At 44.2% G+C, this 26,295-nt stretch overlaps 1 protein-coding gene across 2 annotated transcripts in view; it reads left to right on the forward strand.

Moving 5' to 3' along the window:
* Positions 1-26,295, forward strand: part of ZNF292 (zinc finger protein 292) — a 635,852-nt gene that overhangs the window by 132,165 nt on the left and 477,392 nt on the right. Inside the window, exon 2 of one of the 2 annotated variants that reach the window (XM_086926594.1) lies at positions 21,369-21,571. The exons of the other annotated variant lie outside the window; for it this stretch is intronic. The gene's annotated coding sequence lies outside the window, so the exon portion shown is untranslated. The remainder of the gene's footprint in view (positions 1-21,368; positions 21,572-26,295) is intronic. 2 annotated transcript variants of the gene reach the window in all.

Here is a 26,295-nt window from a genome sequence, read left to right on the forward strand (position 1 = left end):
CATCGGAGGACAGTGGAAGCTGCGACCGGATTTGACCGCCGCTCGGGAGCAGAGAAGCCGCGACGGAGGCCGTGCCTGCGGGGGTGAGTCTCCGAGTGAGATCGCCGGCCGCCCAGCAACCTGTATTGACACCGGCTGAAGAGCCGCCGACCTGTGAGTGAGCACACGAAAGGGAGGGGCGCCGGGACACATTGTCGGTGTCCACCCCTCCCCCGCAGTAGCGCAAGCTCGCGCTCCTTGTTTGATTTGGAGTGAGAAAGAGACTCTTGTATTCTTTCAAGTTGAATACATTTTTATGTCATTATAAAATGTTGTGGTATCTAATTTGCCTGTGTGCACATTACTAGATGACCACTAAATTCCGCCCCGCATTTAAAGTTACATCTACAACTGAACGGGGGCATATTGTGTTTATCCTTGCTGTTTTGTTTGTAGTGGTTATATCATCAAAATGGTTTAAAGGTCTATTTGAAGATGGCCACAAACTTAGTCTGTTCGATCTGGGACCACGTCGCGATCACGTGGCCGGATACAGGTGTTTAAATACTTTTACTGCTTCTCCGGTGTTGGTATACAGTACAGGGCAGGCACTATCGGATCCCGTTTTTTGTGGTTAAGGTGAGATCGCCATATTGTATGGATTTTTGGGAGAATACTTGATTATTTAGTGCTATGGGCATTTTTCTGACATTAGCTTTTTGTATATTTTGTATTTTTTGTGCTACTTTAGTTTCCGGTCAGTGTAAAACGATCTACGGGTAAGATACGTGGTATTTTAAGTTGTTAAGCAAGTTACCTGTATACATATAGATGAAGCATTGCACTAGATTCAGTTTATCTTTCATTTTTCTAGCAGTCATGTTGTGATAGATAGGGCATTGATTTTGCACCATTTTTAGATCTAACTGGGTGCAATTACACATAGTAGGGTTAGTGATTTTATGTTGTTGTGTACCTCCTCTGTCTCATGATCTTTTATAAATTGGTTAATTTTCACGGTTTTTATTATGAATGGTGTATACCAGTGTTTTGTGTGTGGCACTACACTTGGTGATATGAGGAGATTTCTAATTCACTGGCTATATGGTGTTGGGCTTGCGTTTCTTTTTAGTCCACTTTTGTGGTTGTCTGTGGGCAAGCGATGCATATCATGGCATAGTTGACTGATTTTTTTCTATTTAAATTTTATGTGACAGTACTATTTAGATTTATTCCGTTACGACACTTGGACCTGAAGATGGTCTCACAGACCTCAGCTGCCATATGAGACCGAAACGTCGACATTTTGCCCTCTCTAACAAGATTAAATTGCACCTGATGGCGTTTGCAGTCCTTCTTACATAATTATATTATGACAAAGTAGATCTATGGACTTTTTGTGTTCTGTACCTGCATAGTTAGGAAGATGTTTACTCTCCTTTGGATCCTAAAAATTGAGTGAATGTAGAATGCAGGATCTTAGGGGGCAGCAGAGTGTTTATTTTCTGTACTGCTTATTTATATACTATGTTTGCTCTGGATTTTGCAATGTAAAATGAATATGATGTATTACTGATTGAATTGTCTATAAAAAAATACATATTTGTCAAAATAGCTTTACGTTATTTATACATGAAGTTTGTGTTGATGGTATTGAATCATTGGACCAATAGGAACAATATTATCTAGTTATAAATGTGCTAGCATGTTAGCTAAGTCCTCAAGGACATTTTTTTTTGACCTACCCTAATTTAGGTGTTAAAAATTGTGGGCGTTCCATACTTACAATCCATATCCAAATATGCTTGTGTGGTAATTGGGGGCTGAGGCATTTGCAAACCCTCCTGTTCTGAAATCGGCAGGTGCAGCCCTAGCCACTAGGCCACATCCCGCCCTTTCTGGGTAGAGGAGCAGGGAGGACACCTTTGGATGTGCTCAGAAGCGGTGTGGTGCTTCAGTGTGTATATATGAATTAGGCTACCTATTTATGTTTAACACAGGAACAGGCAGGGTCTCTCCCTTGTGTGTCAACTAACAGAGAGGGCCACTTAGGCTTCTATTTGAATCAGGAAATGGCGCTTCTTCGTCTGTACATGTACAATCAGTGTGTGCGCAGGGTCAGTGGCCTGGCATGCGAGAGACTGCAGCTCTTACACAATGACAGTAATGTCCCCACCAACCTCTAATCTTAGCCAACCATGATCAGAACCTTCCTGGCTTTCTTCTCTTTTAGGGGTAGCTAGAGCACAAACATGGCAGTTTTTGCTTTCTTTGACCCTCTTCTGTCCCTGCTTGCCACAGGTTCATTGCCAAGTCTCCAATTGGTTGCCTTGTCCTTGTTTGCTTTCTCTGACCCTCCTCTGACTTTGCTTGATTTCTGTAATCCTAATCTACCCCTTTTTCTCTGGGGGGGGCTCTCACCTACCCTGCTTGTTTCACCTGCCTTTGCTTGCCTCTAGATTCGCTCGCTGTGTGTGTGTGGGGGGGGGCTCTGTGTGGGTGTGTGAGGGGGGGCTCGCAGTGTGTGGGGGGCTCTGTGTGGATGTGTGGGGGGCTCTGTGTGGATGTGTGGGGGGCTCTGTGTGGATGTGTGGGGGGCTCTGTGTGGATGTGTGGGGGGCTCTGTGTGGATGTGTGGGGGGCTCTGTGTGGATGTGTGGGGGGCTCTGTGTGAGTGTGTGGAGGGCTCTGTCTGGTTGTGTGGGGGGGCTCAGTGTGTGTGAGGGCTCTGTGTGGGGGGCTCTGTGTGGGTGTGTGTGGGGGGCTCTGTGGGTGTGTGTGTGTGGGGGGGCCCTGTGTGTGGGGGGGGGCTCTGTGTGGGTGTGGGTGTGTGTGGCATTTGCGAGAGATTAAGCTATTGGCATTGTAAATGACCATGCCATTTATTTATCGGTTTTCAAAAAGAAAACCTAAATAAAAAAATTGTCATTTCCAATGCCAACTTTTCCAAAGGCAAAACCGTTGCATTGTAAATGCTTGTTTCCTTCTTACAGGCGGTTTAACATTGTTTTAATTTTTCTATACATTTTCTTCCAGGGCACCTTGGGGTAGTGATCTTAGAAGGTTCGGGACTCAGTGGCTCCACAATTATAGATTGATCTTTAGTGGACTCTATACCTGTTGTCCTTGGATCAACTAGCGAGTCACAATCTAGTGGGCTCAGCTCTAAATTTGGGGTGATGAATAGGCTCCTCTCTGTGCGTTCTATTTCTGTAGCCACTACTCCCTATGCTTTTTCTAGCATTCTATCTATAGATGTAGGTTTGGAATTACTTTTTGGGGGAGCAAGGCTTTGTTACTTCACAGTACAGGCTTGCTTCCCCATCTTAATACTACACTTGCGTAGTAAGAAGAGGAGGGTAGAAGAACCCTATACTATGCTGTTACAATCCCAGGAAACAATGTCAAAGAGATTGTACCAAAAACACACATATAGCACTGAAAATATAACAAAAAACAGGTTTTGAAAAGTCCTAAAATCTAAACGAATGACCGTCTTTTGTGTAAAATCAACAGTACCTCGCAGTCCAGTCAAAAACTGTAGATGTTAGGAAAATTGCCCAGCCTCCTCCGGCCTAAGACGCTGCGTGAGAGCGGGCCGGTTTTCTGGGCCTCCGTCTGGTGATGAGTCACAGGCAGTGCGCCTCGCGAGGCCCCCTGGGAGATGTAGTCCTGGGCCTCGCGGGTGTCCTGGCAGATTTGTTCCCCCACAGAGCGGCAGATGAAGAGTTCTGGCTGAGCGCTTCAGACTCTCGCTAGAGCCCCCAAGTAAGTACTGCAGTCCATTTTGTTTTCCTCTTAGACTACTTTAACTTTGTCAGAATTTTTTTCGAGCTTCTCTCCCAATGTGCAGTAGGGAAGACCCCTAAAAATACTGGTTGCTGTATTTTTTCCCCAGTGAATCTTGTTACAGGCAGATAGATGTCTGACAGACCCCCCCCTTTTGTTTTGATTGTGGTGCTGGTATTCAAGCCAGTCCTCGTCATGCTCGAAATCATTGTCTGGGAAGTCACTTGGCACAGGATAACTGGTGTGAGGAACTGACGGAGGCAAGTGCTCTATAAACCTCTCCTAGTGTGGCTAAAGTGGAAGTGGCTTCATTTATAAAGGTGGTGAGGAGGGTGGCTCAGGTTGCCCTCTGTGGCAGTCGAGACTAAAGCCTTGACAGATACTCTAATCTATAGTAGTCTTTATGGAATCTCTTCTCCTCTTTTAATCCCTCACTGATGTCCTGCAAAGGGGTGCCTAAGCAAGGGACAAGAACATAATGCCACCGCATAGCTCCTGGAGTTCCAGCTTTCCTCCCTCACCATCCTACCTGGGGGAAGGGGTGCACGGGGCCTGATTGTCCAGGCCTCCATGTCCAAGGTTAACCCTGGCTTGTACCCTACCACACAATAGTGAATCCAAGAGGCTAGACACCTTTGGCAAGAGGATATTTTCATTCACCAGACTTGCACTATGGTGTGTGATCGTTTGGGACTCTGTTGCGTAAGTGCTGCCCATGGTCTCTGAGAAGGCCTGAGCTATCCTGTCTTAGACTATGGCTAATTGCAAAGACTCAACAAAGTTCACAATGCGCTGTGGACTGGATGTGACCAACTTCCTAGGCACAGTGATTGCTTTGTTGGTGGCACTCAGTCACCACTCCCGGCTGATGTCTAATAGTTTTTCGGGTGGATATCCAGGCGACCCTTCTGGCCATGCCCTTTGATGGCACATGCCTGTTTGGCTTCAAAGCAGATTTAGCCTTTGAGTGGTTTAAGGACATCCGGGCCACTGCCCAGTAATTTGGACTTTCCTTGGCCATATTCCAGTTCCATTCTGCCTTCCCCCTCTTCCATGGCTAGGTTAGGGGTTTCCAGCCGCCTCACTTTCCACCCAGCCACCACAGCAAACTAGCTCCCGAATCCTTTTGTGGCTGCAGGTGTGACTCTCACAGGCCATTATCCTCTTCCTGAGAGCCTTTGCTGGAGTTATAGATCCCCCATTATGCCGGTTTTATATTAAACTGCCTCGCCACATCGTGAAGATATCTGGCTTCTACGACAGTTTATTCAGTCTCTGTATCAGAAGCTACAGTGCACGACTGTGGATTTTATCTTTATGCCCACATTATCGCCATATCAGGATCTAAATATCGGGGGCATTTTAAACATAGAATCCTAACGACACCAAGAGCTGGCATTGCGCATTACATCACGGTGGAATCTTTTCTTTATACAGAATTTATATATCTGTGTCTATCTAAAGTAGATTCAGCTACATACCGAGAGCTTCTTTTTGTGCCAGATTACAGCAAAGTCTCCCGCTTATTCAGTTAATTTATACTCTAATTTCTGGACATCAAAACAACATAGTTTACAGTCTCAAGTTATATCCTTTTTCTTTGGTGTTACAGTACGTTAAGGATGTGACCTGATGAAGGCGACCTCGCCGAAACACACGTAGTCTCTACTACCGCCTTGCCATCATTTGTGTCTTATGTTTTAGTTTGTACTGTGTACTTGTATCATAGAATGAGAAAATTGGCTCACTACGATTGACTGTTAATACAGGTCTATTATATTGTATAAATTATTATCCCTTTTCTATATATACAAAAAACAATACATTTATAAAATGATTGAAATCATGACCTTTTGTAATAAGGTATGTTTTAGGCCATAGCTTCCTTGTGAAACATACATTTTTATGCTCTATTCGATTGTCACAGCCTCCGGCTAAGCTATAGACCTTTCCCTTCCAGTGACTCTCACAAGGCCAGAGATCTGTCAAGTATGCCCCCCACCTCCCCGCAGCCTCCAACCCCCATTAGTATTGTACTCTTACCATTATGGGCAACTGATTGGCAGCAGGATTTAGCATCACCTGCCCAAATGGCAGTCTATAACCTCGGTAAAATGAGCACTCCAAATTATTCAGCAAACTTACGCACTCCCATTCACTGGGGTTTCACTGAAACCCCAACGCTTACTCCACTCTTCTGTTTGGATGACGGAGGACCACCTCGACCTGTGGCCGCAGCAAATGCTAGCCCTTCTGGCCAAAGGAGCTTTTGAGAGGGTGCAGACCTCAAGACGTAGGTCGTGGTTGCTATTTCTGCTATTGTTTAAGGCCTCTGCCCTTTACTAGAAGAGATTAAAAATATTCTCAGTGGCTCACGTCTTGTCTTCCCTGGGGACTGGATGATGGCGCTGGACTTTCAAGATGCATACTTCCATATACCCATCCTGCTGGCCCACAGGCTGTGCCAAGAACACTTCCAGTTCGCTGTGCTCCCTTTTGGCCTTACCTGCGCCCCTTGGGTGTTCACCAATAGGCTGCAACCACCGGCACCACTTTCGTGGAGGTCAGGGGTTCCAGTCTTCCCCCTACCTTGACAACTGGCTGTTGAAGGTAGACTCTTCCAAGGCAGTTGTAGCCCCCCTCCAGACAACGACTGACCTCCTGCAAATTCTGGGATTCATTGTCAATGTGACAAATTCACACCGGACTCCCCTTCATCTGAGCCATTCTGGACACAGTGCAGTTCCGCGCCTACTCTTCAGACCGTCGAGTCCAGGATATGATTCCAGTGTTTCATCCTCTGTCCTGAATTTTGGTGAGACTGACCCGTAGACATAGTCTCCTGCATCTTGCTCGTAAAGCATGCCTGCTGTTCTATTCAGGCTCTGCAGTGGGACCTGAAGACACAGTGGGCGCAGCTACGGGGGGAACTCTCTCAGACCTGATCCAGATACCTGAGGGAACTGCAAAAGCCTTGGTGGCTGACAAATCGTAATTGCATCAGTGGCAGAACCCTCTTTTCACCTCAGGTCGCCAGTCACCTTTCCACCGATACGACTCCTGCCTCACTTTCTGAGGAAAATCAGGACAGACCAGGCACAGGTCATCCATGGGGCTCCACATTGAGCATGAAGAATATAGTATTGTGAACTCCTGATAATGAGCCTCAGTCCTCTGATCAGGCTGCCCCTTCAAGAGGATCTCCCTATTGCAGCAACAGTGCAGGGTTCTGCACCCAAACCCACTCCATCTTCATGCATGGAGATGCATGTGGCAGATGCTGAGTCTTAGATCTCCTTCCCAAAGTCTGTGAAGTAGTCTTGGCAGGCAGGCGTTCATCAACAAAGACTGTATACCTCTGCCATTGGGACAAGTTTGTGATTTTGTGCACTGAAAAGCACATTGATCCTCTTTCTGCACCTTTGTCAAAGTCATTGTGTCGCAAGGATTCCGTGCTCATACAGAACTGTGCATAGAGACTTGGAACCTCAGTGAATTAGGGTGTGCCAAAACTCACCTTAGTACCCAAAATCCCCTACCAGACTAGCTACAGTGTCTCATTGGTTATCACAAACTCCCAATGCTTAGACAAACCAGAACATGGACTTAGTACACCTCAGGTAACGTGGAACACATGAACACTCTTTCGTTATACAATCATTTCAATCCAGAACAAGGAGTAAAAGAGGACACATGCATATTTAAAATGTTTATTCACTAATGCAGTGTTCTCAAACGCAGTATCTTAGTTAATACAAGCAAACCTATTATAAGAAACAAAGTAATCAGCATAGTCACTAGTCCATAGAACACAAACGGTGAAAGCATGGTATTATGCTAAAACGAATAGGGTTTAGTAACACCTAATTCTCACCCCCCCTAGCTAGCATATTATATTATATCTAAAAAGGTCTCTCTGGATTTTACAAGGGCGGCCCCATACCTCAAGATCCTAGTGGTAAGGGATCACATCTTCCACCAGCTCTCTGCATGCGAAGCACCATCAAGTGTGTTTGTATGCTCTTGTGTACAGCAATATAAAACGCGCCTAAAGCCAGAACTTGGCCGCAGCTGCATGTATGTTATGTCTAAGAACGTGCGAAGATCAGACCTCAAAACAACCACTGTGTTGAGATATCCTTGAAGGTTTTAGCACTCACTGTACAGACACAGCTCGCCAAGCAAGGCTGATATCAGAGTAACAACATATTATTCTCGCATGAATCAAAACATTCCTACTAGGCTCAAAGCTAAAGCAACAGCCATGTGTCGTGTGCAGAAGCAGCAGAAAGGTTAAATGGCGTTTAAACTCCTAATAAGCTCATGCCAACTTAATAAAGCATTCAGGCAATATATATCTATATGACACCCTCCCTTGATCCGAGCACGAATAAGATAAGATAAGGTAAGATAAGGGACTCCATATTGAAATGCAGAGTTCAATAAAGTAGTCAGTTCAAATTGGAGTAGGTGAGGAAAAATAATTTAGTCCGCCCAAAAATCCAAAATCTCACCAGCATGACAATTTAGAGTTCACTGTTATTAAAGCCAATAGGTTCAATACAAAAGCTTGTTCATCATAATTCCCCCCCCCAAAAAAAAATTGGAGAAAGTTTCATGATATCAAAGGCCTCGATAGAACTCAGCCTAAAACAGAGCATGCAAAATAAGCAGCAACTTCTTCCAAAAGGAAGTCACTGTTATCATCGGAAAACAACTCAGCCATCCAATTCAATAGTGAGAAAGAACATACATGCTCTTCAACTACCGGAGCCTCTAGTACCATCAGAGGACAACTCGGTAGGTTCTCAATGAAGCTGTGTGCAAAGAAGTCTTGCGCCGCTGCGAATATATTCCAACGACCCAGCACTCCATGCATCGCTGCAAAGGCCATAATCCCTCCGTCAGAACAAAGCAATTCATGAGTAACTAAGGGACTCATGAGATGATTAAAATCCACTTCAGGAGACACCATATTGCACAGACACAAATCCAGGGCCCAGTCGAAATCGCAGCTCAGGCAATGAAAGACAGGCTGGACACAGATGAAATAGGAAAATCGAAATGATAATCCATATGCCGCACTTAAGGTGGCGAGTGGCAGCGTGCCATAGTATTCAAACATCCTGTTGCGAAACAGCGCTAACTGCGACTGCACGTCTACGAACACAGGACGGGCATCCATTTTGAATGAAGGAAAATAGCACCAAAAAGCCTGCAGCCAGCGCCAGTAAAATGGGAAATCCACCACATAGGCTGGAAAAGATCGAATGGAAGAAAGCAGGAATGACTCCAAATATTTTTTTAAAAGAAGTCACAAGACCACTGCTCACAACTTTAAAAAAGTGTGCCAGCCCCAAAGTGGGGGACGCGTTAAAGATCGTATGAATCAGCTCACTGAAATGTAAAGGAAGGCCAGTATTTAATAAAGCATGCACTTCTGTGTGGGTGTTAGCTACGTGAAGGACAAATGTTTCACGAGCAGATGTCAGGGCAACTTCTTTTTGTGACAATAAGGCTCTTATTTAACTCATCTTATTGAACTCTGACTTCAAGGTCGGAATCCTCGGCCAGATGAAAACATCCAAGTTCCCATGCGTGGGTGGATACAACACATTTTTACAGCAAACCACCCGCTCACTGAATGTAAGTACATAAGCTATGCCTTTTTAATAACCCACAGCAATCTTCATTATTTAAAAGTAAATAACTACCGTTTGCTAATAAAGTAAAAGTCGGGACAATAGCGGGCACGGGTGTACCTTTTTAAAACGCATGCTAAATTAGGCCGTTCCAGATTACAAGAGCCATGCAATTGTATGTGTCTACACATTGAGTGATCTGGTGTTTCCGTGCACTCCTGCCCTTTCAGATAAACTACTTTTCCGTCCCTAAGGCATCTGTAAGTGAAAGGGAGTGACCAGGCGTCATGTAAATAGGAGCTACCAAGAGGCTCCTACCTACCAATGGCAAAATATTTCATGCAATTTGTAAACTGGAAAAGCGCAAATGGTAAAGTTATTAACCCATGGATAAGCCACGTAGCAGTAGTGGCCTCTGTCACCGAAAAGGGTAAAGACTCCAATTGTTCAATGTGTAACCTGGAAAAAGAAGCATCTCTCATTGAAAGCAAACGTTGTTTCTCAGTCAAATTAAAAGGGGCAAATGGAGATCAGACCTTAATGTAATTCCAAAGCACATTTCCGTTTTTCAGTGTCTGCAGGGTCCATGCAAACTGCATAATAGAACGCATTTGATTTTGACCATGGTACAAAACAGACACTTCATCCTGTACAGTTTCAACAACAGATGACACAATATTATCCAATGTGTAAATGCTGGAGGAAAGTGTTTTAATGCTGTTATCCACTACTGCAAGCACTTTCTCCAAATTAGCTTGATCAATAGCCCTAAGGCGGGTAGCCGCTTTAATCTGTGATGTTTTCCAGAGTTCATTATAAACGGCATATGTCCATCTTATAGACCTACCGCTAGCCGGGCCTTTTATGAAGTCATTCAATTCAACCTAGTCAGTCAGTTTAGACAAATGCAGTTTGACTGACGCCAATGTAGAGTGTTTGAGCCAATTCTGACACAATTTGCCTACAGAATAAGTGGTTACAGAATGGTCACTCTCGAAACGGGGGTTTACCCTGACCTGTGAAAAACCATCAGCCAGCCCCAAAAAACGATGCTGGCACGAATCTGCACTTCTGTGCAAAATCAACCAACCCTTGGGATTAAAACTGGATATGTTAAAGGATGAATTTAGCAATAGGGTTTGCAACTCTCTAATCGAAAATTTTGTTGAATTTTCCCAACCTGAGTATTCTTCCAAATCAGGGAAGGAAGGAGCATTTAATTTTTTAGAAGTAGCCAATCCAAAGCATGTTGTCTGTGAGATGGTAGAATTCAAAAACAACATACGATTTGGGATGAGACATGCACGGTGCAAAGCCTCAGTGCCTTGTACCTGCCAACTTTTAGAACCCCAAACTGATTTAAGGTCAATTATTTCCTTCCACAACTCGTAGCCTCCAACAGCTAACTGGCCTAGAAAGGACTTAGAGTACAATAACTTAGTATCGGTAAGTCTAACTTTGGTGATGGATTTTTCTGTCATTCTAAAATAAAACGAAGCGGGATTGCACTGGTTAAGATCAGTAAAATAAGTGTACTTTTTCAAAAATGTATTAGAGCTGCTTCTTAAAGGAGCTGGGCAATGCTCCAACTGCGTATAGTTTACAGTACTCCTCCCGGAATTGGATTTATGTAGGTAGTGATTGCCAAAATGTTGGAAGCAAAACAAATCACCATAATCAGCAGATTCTAAATATAAATCTTCAGCATCAAAGGCAGCATATTTCAAATCAGCAAACAAAGCCTCAACGGCCTGAACATCCCACTCATCAGAACGTATGTTTTGTTTAACCACACCCCCTATGTTAACTCTAAGCACATTAGGAACATTAATAACTTCAGTCGGGCCATGGATTTGAAATTTAACTGCATCCCAGACTATCCCATCCAGGACAGGCCACGCGGTGATGTTAACAAAAGCCAAGTCTCTCTTCAATCTGTGGGCAGAATGTGATGAGGAGTGGGGAGCCAATGTTCCATTTAGATGTTGAATGCATGTTCTCTCCTCGACATAGTGTCCATTGATGAATCGGAAACAATAAAACACAAAACCAATTGACATAAAAAGGTAAAGCGAAAAAAGCCCAATCAAATGTAAGTCCAAGGGGAATCAAAAAATGTTTTTTAAACAATTTTGCATAGGCCCTAAGCCTTGTGGGCTTTCTCGAGGTTTGTGAAACAGTGTCAAATGAAAATCTGGATCTGTGGCTAAAGGAGTTTGCAAATCAGGCATCGATAAGTCAGTTGGGTACGTGTAGTCTGTTTCATCAAGGTGAGTACCAGGCAAAGCACTCAATAAAGGACTTGAAACTGCAGGCATCTCAAGGGCTACTTCCGGTGCATGATCCGAAGCAGTGGCCAATACAGAATTTATCACCATTGAAGGACAGGAGACCGCCGGCGTCATGCTAAGAAGAATCGGCCACTCTGTGTATCTTGACATTTTCAATGGAGATATACCTGTTTTCTTTACGACCTAGAAGTGGTGGTAAAATGACTGTTCTTGTGCCCTTCACACCAAGCACGGGAACCGGAGCACGGTATGAGGGACCAAACTCTTTCTTGTTATCGATCTTCTCCCGAACCAGTTCTCCAACTTGGGGTAGCCAGCCAACTATCGGGATCTGCTAAGCATTATCCGAAGTGGAGGGCAAATGTTCCTTTTCAAGACAGTCTCTTGTCTCTTGTAGAGTCTGTAAAACATTGCAATGTTCATCTACGTCAAAGGAGGCACCCGAACCAACCGTGTCTAGATGGTCAAGGTCCGGGACGTACATCCTGATACCAAAGAGCATTTCGTATGGGGTCCGCCCACCCAGAGACCTTCTAGGGAGATTATTAAGAGCACGCTGCACGCCATTAAGATGGGCCAGCCAGTTTCTGCCAGTGCCTATAACTCGAGCTGTCAGTGATTGCTTTAAGTCATGGTTCATTCGTTCCACAACACTATTACCCTCAGGTTGGTATGGAGACATTTGACTTGGACCCCCATCGAAACCATGGCATCCCTATACGCCTTAGAGGCGAAAGCAGGACCCTGATCCGAATGGAAGGTAACGCAGGCAAAAATCCCTACAAAGACACGCAAATCCCTTATGACAGTCCGTGAATCAGCGCTGCGATGAGGCCACAGTATCAGAAGAAAAAGGACCGCAGTGATCTAAATAAACACAACCAAAAGGTTTATTAGAAAAGAACTGTGTTTTGGCGGACGCGTAGCAGTTGAAGGCTTAATCTGCTGGCAAATGTCACATCGAAGGACAGTCACGCGTCTATTTGTACAGTCCCCGCCATCAAAAACGTTGTTGCAACTGAGACACAGTGGCTGAAACGCCCGCAGGCGCAGACGCAACACCTTCATGGACCGCTGTGATCAGTGTATTTCTTCGATCCAAGTTGGGAATCCTTCTCTCCCCAACCTTAGGAATTTTCACATAAGGAACCTTATCGGGACTTGGCATGTGTACTTCGAAGGGAACCCCATAGGATATTTACCTCCCTTCTCAGTGGCAGCAACTGCCGCCAAGATATCATCTGTTTTAGAAAAACAAGGGGACCCAGAGGGTAGCTAAGAACCATGGGTATATCTACGTTATGGAAACAGAGGTTCCTAGCTTATTTTGAATCGGCACAATGAAGTATAGACCACAATAGGCTGCTATACGTGAGAAACTCCTTGCCCAGCCGGACAAGGATTTTATTTCTGGAACAATGTCAAAAATTAACATATATTTTTAGACAAATATACTGGCACAAGCCTGTGCTGTACTCAAGAGAAGGAAGAAAATATAGAGCAGAGTGAAAGGGGTGTTCTCAGGCAAGGAAAAGGAGCAAAGCAGGGCACTGTAAGTCAATTAAAGAATAGTGACAGTGTTGCCTGAAATGGAACATACATAATTACAATTACAATCTGCTGGCATCGTGGCATCGAGACCGAGTATCCTGTCCACACGCAAGCTCCAATCCGACTTGCGTCCAATTCCGACATCGATCGTGAAGCGAGTGGAAGGCCATTGAGCCCTGCTCTAGCATCTTGTTATATATTCTCCTTTGAATCATTAAGTCCGCCAGACCAGGCGTTATTGAAAGAAAGAAACAGGATACCTTTCCTCCATATCCCTAATGGATTCCGACAGAAATGCAAATCACAGCATTTAATGGCCCAACAATTCAGATGAGAATCATTCCAGCGCTATCGGCGCGCATGCTGAAATACCCCGAGAACTTCCGAACGGGTTGTTCCCTTGTGAAAACTCCAAAACCTCTCAATCAGAGGCTTTGTTACATTCAGGCAAATCTAATTTTAAGTCCTGATGATGATCCCAGTAATGTAATTGAGCAATAGGGATCGAAACGTCTGTCGACACCAATGAGTGGGCATACATACAGCAGATTGTAATTGTAATTATGTATGTTCCATTCCAGGCGACACTGTCACTATTCTTTAATTGACTTACAGTGCCCTGCTTTGCTCCTTTTCCTTGCCTGAAAACACCCCTTTCACTCTGCTCTATATTTTTTTCCTTCTCTTGAGTACAGCACAGGCTTGTGCCAGTATATTTGTCTAAAAATATATGTTAATTTTTGACATTGTTCCAGAAATAAAATCCTTGTCCGGCTGGGCAAGGAGTTTCTCACGTATAGCAGCCTATTGTGGTCTATACTTCATTGTGTCGATTCAAAATAAGCTAGGAACCTCTGTTTCCATAACGCCAAGATATCATCATCAATCTTACTCTTGGAGCGTGTAACTGCTGCAACTAAATGTCGATACTGCTGATTTCGCTGCTTAATAAGCAAGCGAGTTGCCAACAGCGTGAACTTCCACGCGCTGATGACCTAGAGTTTGAATTACAAACATGAGGGCCAATTGCTCTTTAAGCTCAGCCACTTCGACCCTGATCATTTTATGTTTTATTGTGCTACCGTTGGAATCACGAAAATCATTCTGAATCCAAAAGTACAAGTTCTGATTGTAAGACTGGACACAGTAGTAAGAATCACTCACAATCCGAGTCGTGTCACTAGGATCAGCGTACTCCAGTGCAAGCATCAGAGCACGAAGCTCTGCCAATTGTGCGGTGCAGTCCCCTAGAGTCTGCGTGTGCACCACTCTGGACTTGAACTCATCGTTCACCATGGCACCTACCACAATGGCGCATGCGGAAACTTAGGCGTGTTTAGAACCATTCGCAACCTGCGCCGAACCATCAGTGTATGTGATGCAATGGAAATCCTCCAAAGGCCGCATAGCCAAAGGTGCAGGATGAACAAATTCATACTGCAAAAACTCCTGCGACCGTAAGGAGACATCAAAACCAACGAGACATCCGGAGATGACAAAGAAGCAGCCCATTGTATCCACCGAGGGTGCAAAGCTTTAGAATTAGGGACACTGGCTTTCGTAACTGCTTCCAAAGCAGGACACTGGGTAACAACCAACATGCGTTTTCCCTGTGACAGAGCACGTTCCTTAAGAATCGCCATCTGCACAGCCGATAAAACTTTCTCCACAGTGAAAAATCGCATTTCAGCCGAAGTGTACAAGTGTGACTTGTAGGCAATAGGTACTGTGTTTCCTTCGTTAAAAGTAAGGTATGTGAAACCCACCGTCCCAGGGATGATTCTTATCACCAGGTTGGTGTGGTTGTCACGAGTCAGTAAGTATTTAGAAATGAGCAAATCAGCCTGCAAAGATTGCAGTATAGCCGAGTGCTCTGGCAGCCAACATGATTTGGTAAAAGTAGGTTGTATCAAAGCATACAAAGGCTTGATACGCTGGGCATATCCCGGAATGTATGTCCTCCCGAAATTCAAAAAACCCAGCAAAGACTGTAATTTTTTCAGAGTTGTCGGAGCGTGCAGCTGTGCGCATTTCTCCAGGAAGTGAGGAGCTAATCCTCGACCTTCATTGTTTAGCTTGTAGCCCAGAAACAACACTGTATACTCTGCAATCTGCGACTTTGCAAAGTTGAACTTGTAACCGAAGTCTGCAAAGCTACAAATTATGCAGTCAACTCGACACAGATGATCCCAAAGTTCGTCTGTGAGATAAATGTCATCCACATACGAGCATGCATCAGGGTCGATTCTCTTCAAGAGAGAGACTATGCACGCAGCAAATACCCCTGGACTGTTTTTGTAGCCCATTGGTAAATGCCGATATTGTCTTTGGACACCGCCGCAAGTAAAGGAGGTCCATTGGGAACTCAGACCATCCAAATGGTGGACATAAAAACCGTTTGAAATGTCAAGCGTGGTTTTAAACCGCTTACGCACAAGACTATCCACTAAAGCAGAGCCGTGAGTATTCTGTACTGCACAGGTACGGCAATGCAAGTTTAAATGCCGGTAATCCAATACCAAACGATATGAACCAACCGGCTTTGCCCATATGAAATATCCCGGATTTCTCTTGAATGACCTTGCATTTTATAATAATTTTAATGTAATGAATTGTTTTATAAGTTTTTGCTTGTATGATTTGTATTTACAAATCGAATAAAAGCTTTGAAATTGAATTGAACCAACCGGCTTGGACACAGTAAAAAGAGGGTTATTCATTTGTGACGCACAAGTTTCAATTACTCCTTGATATTCCAATTGTTCAAGGATTTCCGGAACGGAAGCCTTAGCTTCGCGCTTTATGGGATACTGAGGTTGAGGCTGGGGCTGCGACCGCAAGGGTATCTCGAGGTGCGGGGAAAATTTATCCCATCCACAATGTGTAAGGTACAAAGCAGGCGCAAGGGCCTTGGCCCACTCTTCTGCAAAATTTAGCGCATGCTCCTTCGAGACAGTGTGCGCGAATCTAGTGAGGATCACCTCCTCCCCTCTTGGAGCCGCAAGCACAAAAGGTGGGGGCCAGTCAGCCTCCGTTAACAAAATGTCATAGGTAGTCTTAAGATTCTCCCAAAATACCCCCTCTATGGTACGTTGAATGTCACCTTCAATGAATAGAACTATTTCATAGTCTGTCAGGGGGAGCTACTCTAGTATCAGCTGTCTCCACAACAACATAACGGTCAGTCGCTGTCACCTTCAGTAGTGGACGCAGGGCCTCTCGCACTATGGTAATCTCCGCCGTGTTGTCCAGCAAGGTCAGAGCCCATGTCTGATTCCGAAGCTGGGTTCTCACTATCTGTGTGCTGTTAAAGCAGCGACTTTCTTTTTCTGAAACTGGGGTATCTTCGGTGTAGAATAGTCCTGCTTGTCTTTACCGTCTTTCGGGCAGGGCTGGTCACATCCTTGTTGACCACCCTGACCGCCACCTCCTCCTCCACCGGTCGAAAAAGCAGATGACTCCTGAAAAGAACGAGGAGAGCGTTGGTCAGAAACCTGAAAAAGATCAGGTGATTTTATCATCGCACGATTGCACAAGTCATAAACACGTTCTGTGGGCGCAGGCAATGGAGACGCAGGACGAGACTCTTGTTTCTGTTGTTGTTGTTGCTTACCCTGTTGTTTTTTCGGCCAATTCTGTTTTTTGGTCTTGGGCTGGTCGTCCGTTTCCGACTTCTGCCCTTGGGGTTGTTTTTTCTCTTTAGTAGAAAAAGGCTTGAGACCCCTACTATTGCGGCCCACGGTTTTATAAGCCGCCACAATAATTCTCGCTAACTGCCGGGGTTTTTCGGCATCGGGAATCGCCTGCAAAGCATTGGCAACCTGAAAGTTCACCGCATCCCCCTTTACATTTGCAAGTATGAGATCGGAAACCACTTAAAGGTGACACATAGGCGCATACCCAATTCAACCGCAGCCTCTGGCCCGTGCTCATCCTGAACACGTTTAAGGACCGTCGGCAGGACAGTCATAGACGGAGTGCCGTAACACCCCGTGTAGACCGCCGCAAATGTCTTACCCCAGGTTTCACAATCACCGATTTCAGGGGTCAAGTATTTTGGTAAGCTTATCGTCAGAATCCTGTGTTTTTCACCAGGAGACATGTTAGGAAATACAGATTCCAGCTGGTCAAACTTCTCGGCAAGCCAAAAAGGAAAATCATCCTTTTCTTGGGGGCGCTTGCTCATTACAGCGTTGACCATAACAGGACTGAGTTTCATTCCGCTCTGTCCTGCAGGAAGCGCCGCACCACCCGGGGGCCCGCCCGGGAGATTACGGGTAATGTATTGGACTAACGACCTAATCACGCTAATTGCGACTGCATGTAGTCGTCTTAAATTAACCACGGCACATGTCCCGTGTTGAGGGTGAGGTGTAAATCCAGCCAGAACAGGCCAATTTGCGCCCGGAATGGACAAAGGACCTAACCTCGGAGCTGCTAAAGTGTGGGGTAGGGCGCCATTAAATCAAACTCTATGCTGTCAAGTATCTATAGGAATCTCCTGTGCCCTATATGGTGCATATTCCTGTGGCACAGCCGTGGGAGTGTACGTGTCGAACACACGAGTATCCGCATTCATTGCTGGGAAGGTCACCCATGAGTAGAAAATCTCATACGGGTAAGCCACCTCTGCACTCACTACCATGATCACGGCCATGCCATTCTCGGGGACGTTATAATTCTGCAAATGATTGCGCACCGCAATGCGACTATGTTGCGCAATGTCCACCGCAGCCATAGTGACACAGAAAGAAAAAGGTACAAAGTAAACTTTGTAGCACAACTGGGTAGTAATTCAAGGAAACCGTTTAGAAAGATTGAAGCTTGAATAGACCTATGTAAAAATAGGTAGGTTTGTCCAACAGTACCGTTAACCGGAAACAATAGTGAAGGGTTAAGGACTGAATGATGTACTACTCCAGTATCATATAAGAAGACCACCAACGATTGGGCGCCATGTCGCAGGGATTCCGTGCTCATACAGAACTGTGCATAGAGACTTGGAACCTCAGTGAATTAGGGTGTGCCAAAACTCACCTTAGTACCCAAAATCCTCTACCAGACAAGCTACAGTGTCTCATTGGTTATCACAAACTCCCAATGCTTAGACAAACCAGAACATGGATTTAGTACACCTCAGGTAACGTGGAACACATGAACACTATATTGTTATACAATCATTTCAATCCAGAACAAGGAGTAAAAGAGGACGCGTGCATATTTGAAATGTTTATTCACTAATGCAGTGTTCTCAAACGCAGTATCTAAGCTATTACAAGCAAACATATTATAAGAAACAAAGTAATCAGCATAGTCACTAGTCCATAGAACACAGACTGTGAAAGCATGGTATCAGACGGTGAAAGCATGGTATTATGCTAAAACGAACTGGGTTTAGTAACACCTAATTCTCACCCTCCCTAGCTAGCATATTATATTATATCTAAGAAGGTCTCTTTGGGTTATAACAGGGCGGCCTCATACCTCAAGATCCTAGTGGTAAGGGATCACATCATTTTCCACCAGCTCTCTGCATGCGAAGCACCCTCAAGTTTGTTTGTATGCTCTTGTGCAAAGCAATATAAAACGCGCCTAAAGCCAGAACTTGGCCGCAGCTGCATGTATGTTATGTCTAACAACGTGCGAAGATCAGACCTCACAACAACCACTGTGTTGAGATATCCTTGAAGGATTCACTCACTGTACAGACACAGCTCGCCAAGCAAGGCTGATATCAGAGTAACAACATATTATTCTCGCATGAATCAAAACAGTCCTACTATGATCAAAGCTAAAGCAACAGCTATGTGTTGTGTGCTGAAGCAGCAGAAAGGTAAAATGGCGTTTAAACTCCTAATAAGCTCATGCCAACTTAACACAGCATACAGGCAATATATATCTATATGACAATTGGTTGTTCAATTGTTAGGCCGGTAAGGCCTCGCTTTTGGCACAGTTAAGATACTTTTGGCCATCTCCACATTTTTAAGTTTGTCGGACCAGTCTCTTTGTTAAAGTTGCTTTTTGAGACTCGTTTCCTGAAATAACTCCAGCACGTTACCTCCCTAAATCCTTCATCATGCCCCAGTGAGATTTTAATTGGGTTTTGACTTTTTTGATGTGTTCACCCTTTGAGCCCATGCACAGCTGCCCTCTGTCTCTTTTAACGATAAACTCTCTTCTTGGTGGCCATTACATTGGCAAGGAACGTTAGCGAGCTTCAGGTGCTTTCTATACATCATACATACATCAGCATCTTCCCAGAATGACTGTTTCTCAGCACCTAAGGTGGTGAAGCCGTTTAACGTGAGCCAAAGGTCCATATTGTCTACTTTCTTGCTCCACCTCGTCTTTCTAAGGAGGAGGATGGATTCAATCGCCTGAATCCAAAAGACCTTTGTCATTTTACATTGATTGCAACAGAGAACACCCAGTGGATGATCAACTTTTCATTGGCTTAGCCAGAGTGAAAAAAGGAAAAGCAGTGCAGATAAGGACCATCTCCAGGTGGGTTGCGCTCTGTATTGAGATCTGCTACGCACTAGCAATTATGCATCCCCCTGAGGGCTTGCAAGCTCATTCCACGAGAGCCAAGGCTGCAACCACAGCGAAGGTGACGAAGTCCCCTTCATGGATAAATAACACTGCTACTTGGGCATCTCTGCACACATTTACAAAACGCTACTGCCTCGACAGCCAGGGTTGTCATAATAGGTGAATTGCCAGATTTGGTCCTCTGGGAATCTTTGGCCTGAACCTGTTTGCAGGCCCACCTCAGGGGAGGTATTACTTTGGAATCTATTCTGAGGTGAGAATTCTCTATCAGATGAACAAGTTACTAACCTTCAGTAACACCTTATGTGGTAGAGACACTATCCAGCTGCAGAATCCTATTGACCTTCCCAACCTCCCTGTTCTGCGAACTAGCTCTTCTTCCTCAAAAAAGGTCCCTGTTGGCCCCCAGTATCTGCACACTTCTCCATCAGCCTTCTGACATGGCTCTGTGCTTCTGTTACATAAATATAACTAAAAGAAACTGATTTCTGCATGCTGGGGTGATGCCTATATATGGACCGCACACATCGCTTCTGGTGCAGCAAATGCAGAGCCAGTTGACCCCACCTTCTTGTGTGCAGAGGTAGTGCTCAAGATTTTCTGGATCCAATTTGACGCCTGGGGAATATTCGAAGGTAAGGAATCTGCAGCTAGATAGTCTCTACCTGATTAGGCGTTACCAAAGGTAAGTAACTTGTTTGCTATGAATATCCAAACATATTATAAGGTTAACCCTAGGTTAGAACCAATTCTTGCAGAGTCACTTCTGCAGCAAGCTGCTTGTGCCCAGCTACCGGACCGCACCTGACTGTAGTCTCACAAGCGTAGCCTGCACATGATTGTTCATGTGGAACTAGCCCAGTGCCCATTACCTCAGTTGTGCAGGGTCGTTATTTAAAAGACAGACATTGGTGATTAGCACGCTCAATCTAATTACCAGGAGTTTACTGTTTGAGACTTGGGCAGTGAGACTCATTCACAGTAAAGGCCCAAAAACTGGTTAGTCCTATTTGAAAAATCCTGGTGGACTAAATTGGGGAACCCAGTTGCTACAACAGCCATCTTCAGTAGTTCCAAAATTCAGGTGACCGTGTGGACACTGAGACTTACTTGCTTATTTTATTTACTTTGGATGCCGTTTCCTGATGTGCTACTTGGTTATGCCTCATACTAAGGACCCACCTGTTTAAAACTTTTTGGGAATTTAGGGGAAGAGTAATACACTATTCTGGTTGGCTTACCTGCTTGTGAACTTTAGCAGGTGCGATTTCTCCTCTGAAAAGTTTAAACCTCTTATAAGAGAAGTCAGTTTATTGTGACAATAGTACAAACTTCACAGAACTGCTGTTTTTTTTGTTTGGGCCAGAAGCGTTCCTGCTCCGTTTCAAGCTCATGTTTTCTGCATCATTGACAAAAAATCAAAGCTCTTTGGACCATAAAAAGATTGCACCTGTTAATTTTACGAAACCTAGTTCATGAAGCCATTAACAGAAAGTTCATTTTATGTATCAAAAAGGCCTGGGATTAAAGTACCCTCTCAACTTTATATGTTTCTGTCTAGATTTGAAGAAACTTTATCTTGTCAAACCTGCTCTGCTTACTTCCTGCTGTTATGGACCTTACACCCGGCCAGAGCCTGAAATGTTCTGTCACTGCTGATGCAATGAAGATGATACATTTATATTGAATGAGATGTGTGAATTTGTTGATTCCCAACGTCTTCCTTGGTTCGAGGATAGCCACTGAACATGGTGTGGAGAACAAGTATGTATAACTCGATTTGCTCTGGTAAATCTTATCATCCCAAATATTGGGCAATAAAGTAGCCTAACAATGGAAGAGTCTAAATAGCTGTACCTGGGAAAATTGTATATTTAAAATATAAAAATAAAATTAAGCCTCAAGCCGTGGCATTGTGGTGAGTGCAGCAGTGTTTAGGATACAACGTTAATTAGTTAAATTTGTGCTGGAAGAGTTGAGTATAGTGACACCTCTGCCGTGAATCCTTCAAAAATATGGTGGTGCCTCTGGCTCCCCCCCTAAGATCGTTTTTCGTCGCTGTATATATTCTGCAGAGGCTTTTTATTGTAGTAAGTTATAACAGGACTGTCAACTCTGATGGGTAAACCAGACTTCTTTTTTTTAAGGTAAGTGCATATTGGGACGCTGCTATGTGAATTTGTTTTGTTCGTCAACGATTTAATAGAAAAAAATAAAGAATTTCGAGGTTCCCACAGAAACATTAACCACATCGATGCTAGGCATTTTCCCCTGCTGTGCTGGGGAAGATCCAAAACAATGGTTTCATGACGAGCTCAGCTCGTCATCATTGTACCAGCAGTATACTGCATGACGAGCTGAGCTCGTCATGAGTGTCGAAGGTGTTAAACTAGCATTCAATTCTGCATGTTGACGGAACATGGGAAACCTGGTCTACACATGCTTGTGGGCGACCTCTAACTAGTGACATTTTTGAATGGAATGTTCTGTGCAAAATCAACTTATTGTAAAGTTTCACTAGGTATTGACCCCTGTAGAATGCAGCTTTAAGTTCTTGCTTGGTACGAAAAGTTAAAGAAAAAACGCACGTTTCGTCTACTGCTTTATGTATACATCAGAACCAGCAATTAAGTAGCGTGAGCTGTTGGCACAGTGGCACATGGAGCAGTGGATTCCCTATTCTCTAAGGCTACCAAACTTTGACTCCGCCAATCTAAATGCATTTTTTAAACCTCTCAAAATGCACAACTGGGAAAGCTGATTAAAAAAACAAGCATTGGAAATGCAATAGGGCTCTCATTAGGAAAGTTTGAGCTATTGGTCTTATAAATGAAATTTTTATTATTTGTGTAATTTTTTAAAATAGCTAAATTAATAGCTTTGTCATTTACAATGCCACTAGTTTTAACTTTCGCAAATGTGACACCTATAGCATTTGTAATGCAACATGTTTTATATTTACGGGACTTAGATGTATTGATATTACAAATAACAATTGCTTTTAATTTTTTTAAATAATTAATTCTTAAATAATTTATTTAATTTGTAATGGCAATAGCTTAAACTGTTGTAAATAACTTTTGGGAAGATTATGTTAAGTGTTTTTTATTGTGATGAAAATCCAAGACCAGAAGTGAAATATTAACATCTTTTTGTGATTTATAATAAAGCTTGAAAACAGCTTGAAACATTGAAAGAACATATTTGAACCAGTGATGTTGTGGTGGTGCTGAATGATGCTGTGATGCTGTGGTGGTGATGAGTGATGCTGTGGTTGCGCTGAGTGGTGCTGTGGTTGCGCTGAGTGGTGCTGTGGTTGCGCTGAGTGGTGCTGTGGTTGCGCTGAGTGGTGCTGTGGTTGCGCTGAGTGGTGCTGTGGTTGCGCTGAGTGGTGCTGTGGTTGCGCTGAGTGGTGCTGTGGTTGCGCTGAGTGGTGCTGTGGTTGCGCTGAGTGGTGCTGTGGTTGCGCTGAGTGGTGCTGTGGTTGCGCTGAGTGGTGCTGTGGTGTTGCTGAGTGGGAGATGGTGAGAGGGAAAAAAGAGCAGGGAGAGGGTAAAGAGATGGAGAGAGGAGAGAGCGGGCGAGAGAGGAGAGAGAGAGAGGGGGAGAGAGACGGAGACTGGGAGAAGGAGAGGGAAGTGAGGGAAAGGGGGAGAGAGAAAAGGAGAGAGGGTAGATAGGGAGGGGAAGAAGAGAGGAGGAAGACGAGAGCGAAGGACAGAGGGGAGAGAGAGAGGGGAGGGAGAGAGGGGGAGGGGGAGAGAGACAGAGAGGAGAGCAGGCAGAGGGCGAGATGGGGAGAGGGAGAAAAAGGAGAGCAGGGAGTGGGTAAAGAAATGGAGAGAGGAGAGAGACGGAGACTGGGAGAGAGGAGAGGGAAGAGAGGGAAAGGGGAGGGAAGTGAGGGAAAGGGAGAGAGGGAAAAGGAGAGCGGGTACAGTGAGGGGAACAAGAGAGGGGGAGGACGAGAGCGAAGGACGGAGGGGAGAGAGGAGGGAGAGAGGGAGAGGAGAGCAGGCAGAGGGGGAGATGTAAAACACATTAAGAGGCATTCGCTGTCCTCATCTGCTTGGAGCTCTGGAATAAGACAAGAGGGTGGGTGCGAGCAGTTCACGGTCTGCTGCTAACATTGCCAAGCACAGGCACAATGAAAGGAAAACAAGGAATGCGAATGCGAATGCGCGTGTGAAAATGCGCTGAAACTAAAAAAATAAATGTTACTAATTTTGACTAAATCAAGACTCTTGGGGTCGAACTGGCGAAGCCCTTGTGAGTAGACTTGGACATTTCAAACTCTCTATTCATGTTAACGTTTGGATATTTTCGATGGGGGCATAAAAGGAGACACGACCTGGCGGCCGTGAAACTGAAAGTACGGCCGGCGCTGGGAGGAGAAATGCAGAGCGCACGCTGAGAAGCTTGTGGGAGGGAGGCTGGGCTGCCTTTGATGTGGTAATGAGAGGCAGGCAGGCAGGCGGCTGATGGCATTGTGCAAGCGCTTTTTAGGGCTTGCCCTTGCGCAATGACCTAAAAAACACATGCACTGCATGGAATCGCCAGTTGTTAAACTCTGGATAAGCCACTATAGAGCTTCGCCAGCTATGCGCAAGCGCATCAGCAGGCGAGCCCTAATAAAAAGTGGGGGGAGGGTTTATCTGCGCAGAGTGGCAACCGGAAACTCGGGCAGTGGGTAAACAGGCACAGCTGGACAATTCTTCCTTTAAGCCTCTAAATTGGCAAAGTCCGATCCCTTGTCTCCTTCACCCGTGGAGGTTTAAGGGGACATTCTGCAACAAGAAATCTTCACTGTAGCAGGTGAAATATTTGATCCTTCACCCGGCTCCGTGGTGTATATAACTATGTTCACTCGTGGTGTTCATGTCTTAATTTCTGTTATGGGGGTAAATATGTCTACCCCATGGGACATTCTGTGATGCTCTGCAATCTGTAATTTCAGAGATTCTCAAATTCATTACTGCCAAACTAATAACGTTAAGATGATTCTGTTTCATCTAATTATTAGATATTCATGAGTAAGTCTATTGCATCAAGTACATTGGCTTAATGAGCCATGTCTATTTCAGGAGGGCAAATTTACTATGTAAAAAAAATAAATTCGACCCCATCTACCTCCATTGCTAATACTAGCAGTGTTGCCTTTAGTGCATCGCTGCTAGTTTTAAGTGTACTGGTTCAAATAACTTTACCTTCTCGAGCAACATAATGCTTATTTCCATTTTTATTTCAACTAATGCTACTAGTACCAGGGCTGCTCTATTTGGTAATAGTATGCCCAATAGTGCTGCTCGTAGCACTGCTGCTTTTGCTTGAATTCTAACTAAGACTAATTATACTTTTATTACTACTACTGGTACTATTAGGCTGGCCCTGCTGCTCATTTTTCCACTCCCAGAACTGATAAAACTACTTATACTAAAAATGAGATTTCTACTATGGAAGCTGCTTAAACTTCTAATCATTTTTTTTAAACAAATGTTATTGTTTTACATTACGACTGTCAGGTAGCTTACAGTGCAATCAATAATTACTTATCCAAATCCCTTCATATTAACCAATTGACCCAACTACTGTACCAACTTACTTGCCGAATAACGGGCAATCGCTGCACTCTCACTAATGTGGACTAACCATTCAGCACACAATTGTGCTTAAACTTCTAATGGTCATGCTACTACTACTGTTAATACTGCATCTACTACTGTAGCTACTGATCTGGTTACTTCTCTCACTGCAGCTTCTAGTAGTGCTGTTACCTTTGATTGCATTTACCGTTCAACAGGTGCACACCCCTACTTCTCCCTCATGCTTATATTGGTAATTCAGCATGTTAATTATTGCATACTTTATGCTGAGACACTGTCTTGTAAAGTTCAGTCTGTGATTCAAGTGTATCTGCAGGCGTTTTGTTTCTGCCTGTCGATATTTTAAGATGTTGAGTTTTTCATTTTTTGTTGAAAGAAACACTTTTTTCACATTTGCTGGAAAGTTTGTTCCTTATGCCATGGGTTTTCCCTTATTTCAAATGCTTAGGTATGTGGCCATGATTTCGACCATATTCTGAAAGATGGATTTTATTTTAAATAATGTAACGCAATGATCAAGCCAAAATGTGCAGTGTATCTTAGTTCACAAGTTGCTCTTCACTTCTGCTCCTCAGATGAGTGTGGTAGTACAGTACCTCCTTTTCTACCTGACAGCCTGCTCACCTTGTGACTTCACGTAGGGCAAGGAGGATCCAGCATCATACTTTCGCATCCCTCTCGAGCATCTGGGCTTGGGCAGGACTGTAATTGTTCATTTATAAAAATGGTAACTTGGAACTGCCATAAATCATTTTGATTGAGTTGAGCAGAGTATTCTTTTTGACATCTTTTATCAAGGGCATCTAAACAAGGGCTTGTTTTTTTGTGGAGTAGAGGTAGCTGAATATGAATTAAATTATTGCAACTTAGTAATGATGTACGTTA

The sequence above is a fragment of the Lissotriton vulgaris genome, chromosome 6, assembly GCF_964263255.1.
Source record: "Lissotriton vulgaris chromosome 6, aLisVul1.2, whole genome shotgun sequence".
NCBI classification, from domain to species: domain Eukaryota; kingdom Metazoa; phylum Chordata; class Amphibia; order Caudata; family Salamandridae; genus Lissotriton; species Lissotriton vulgaris.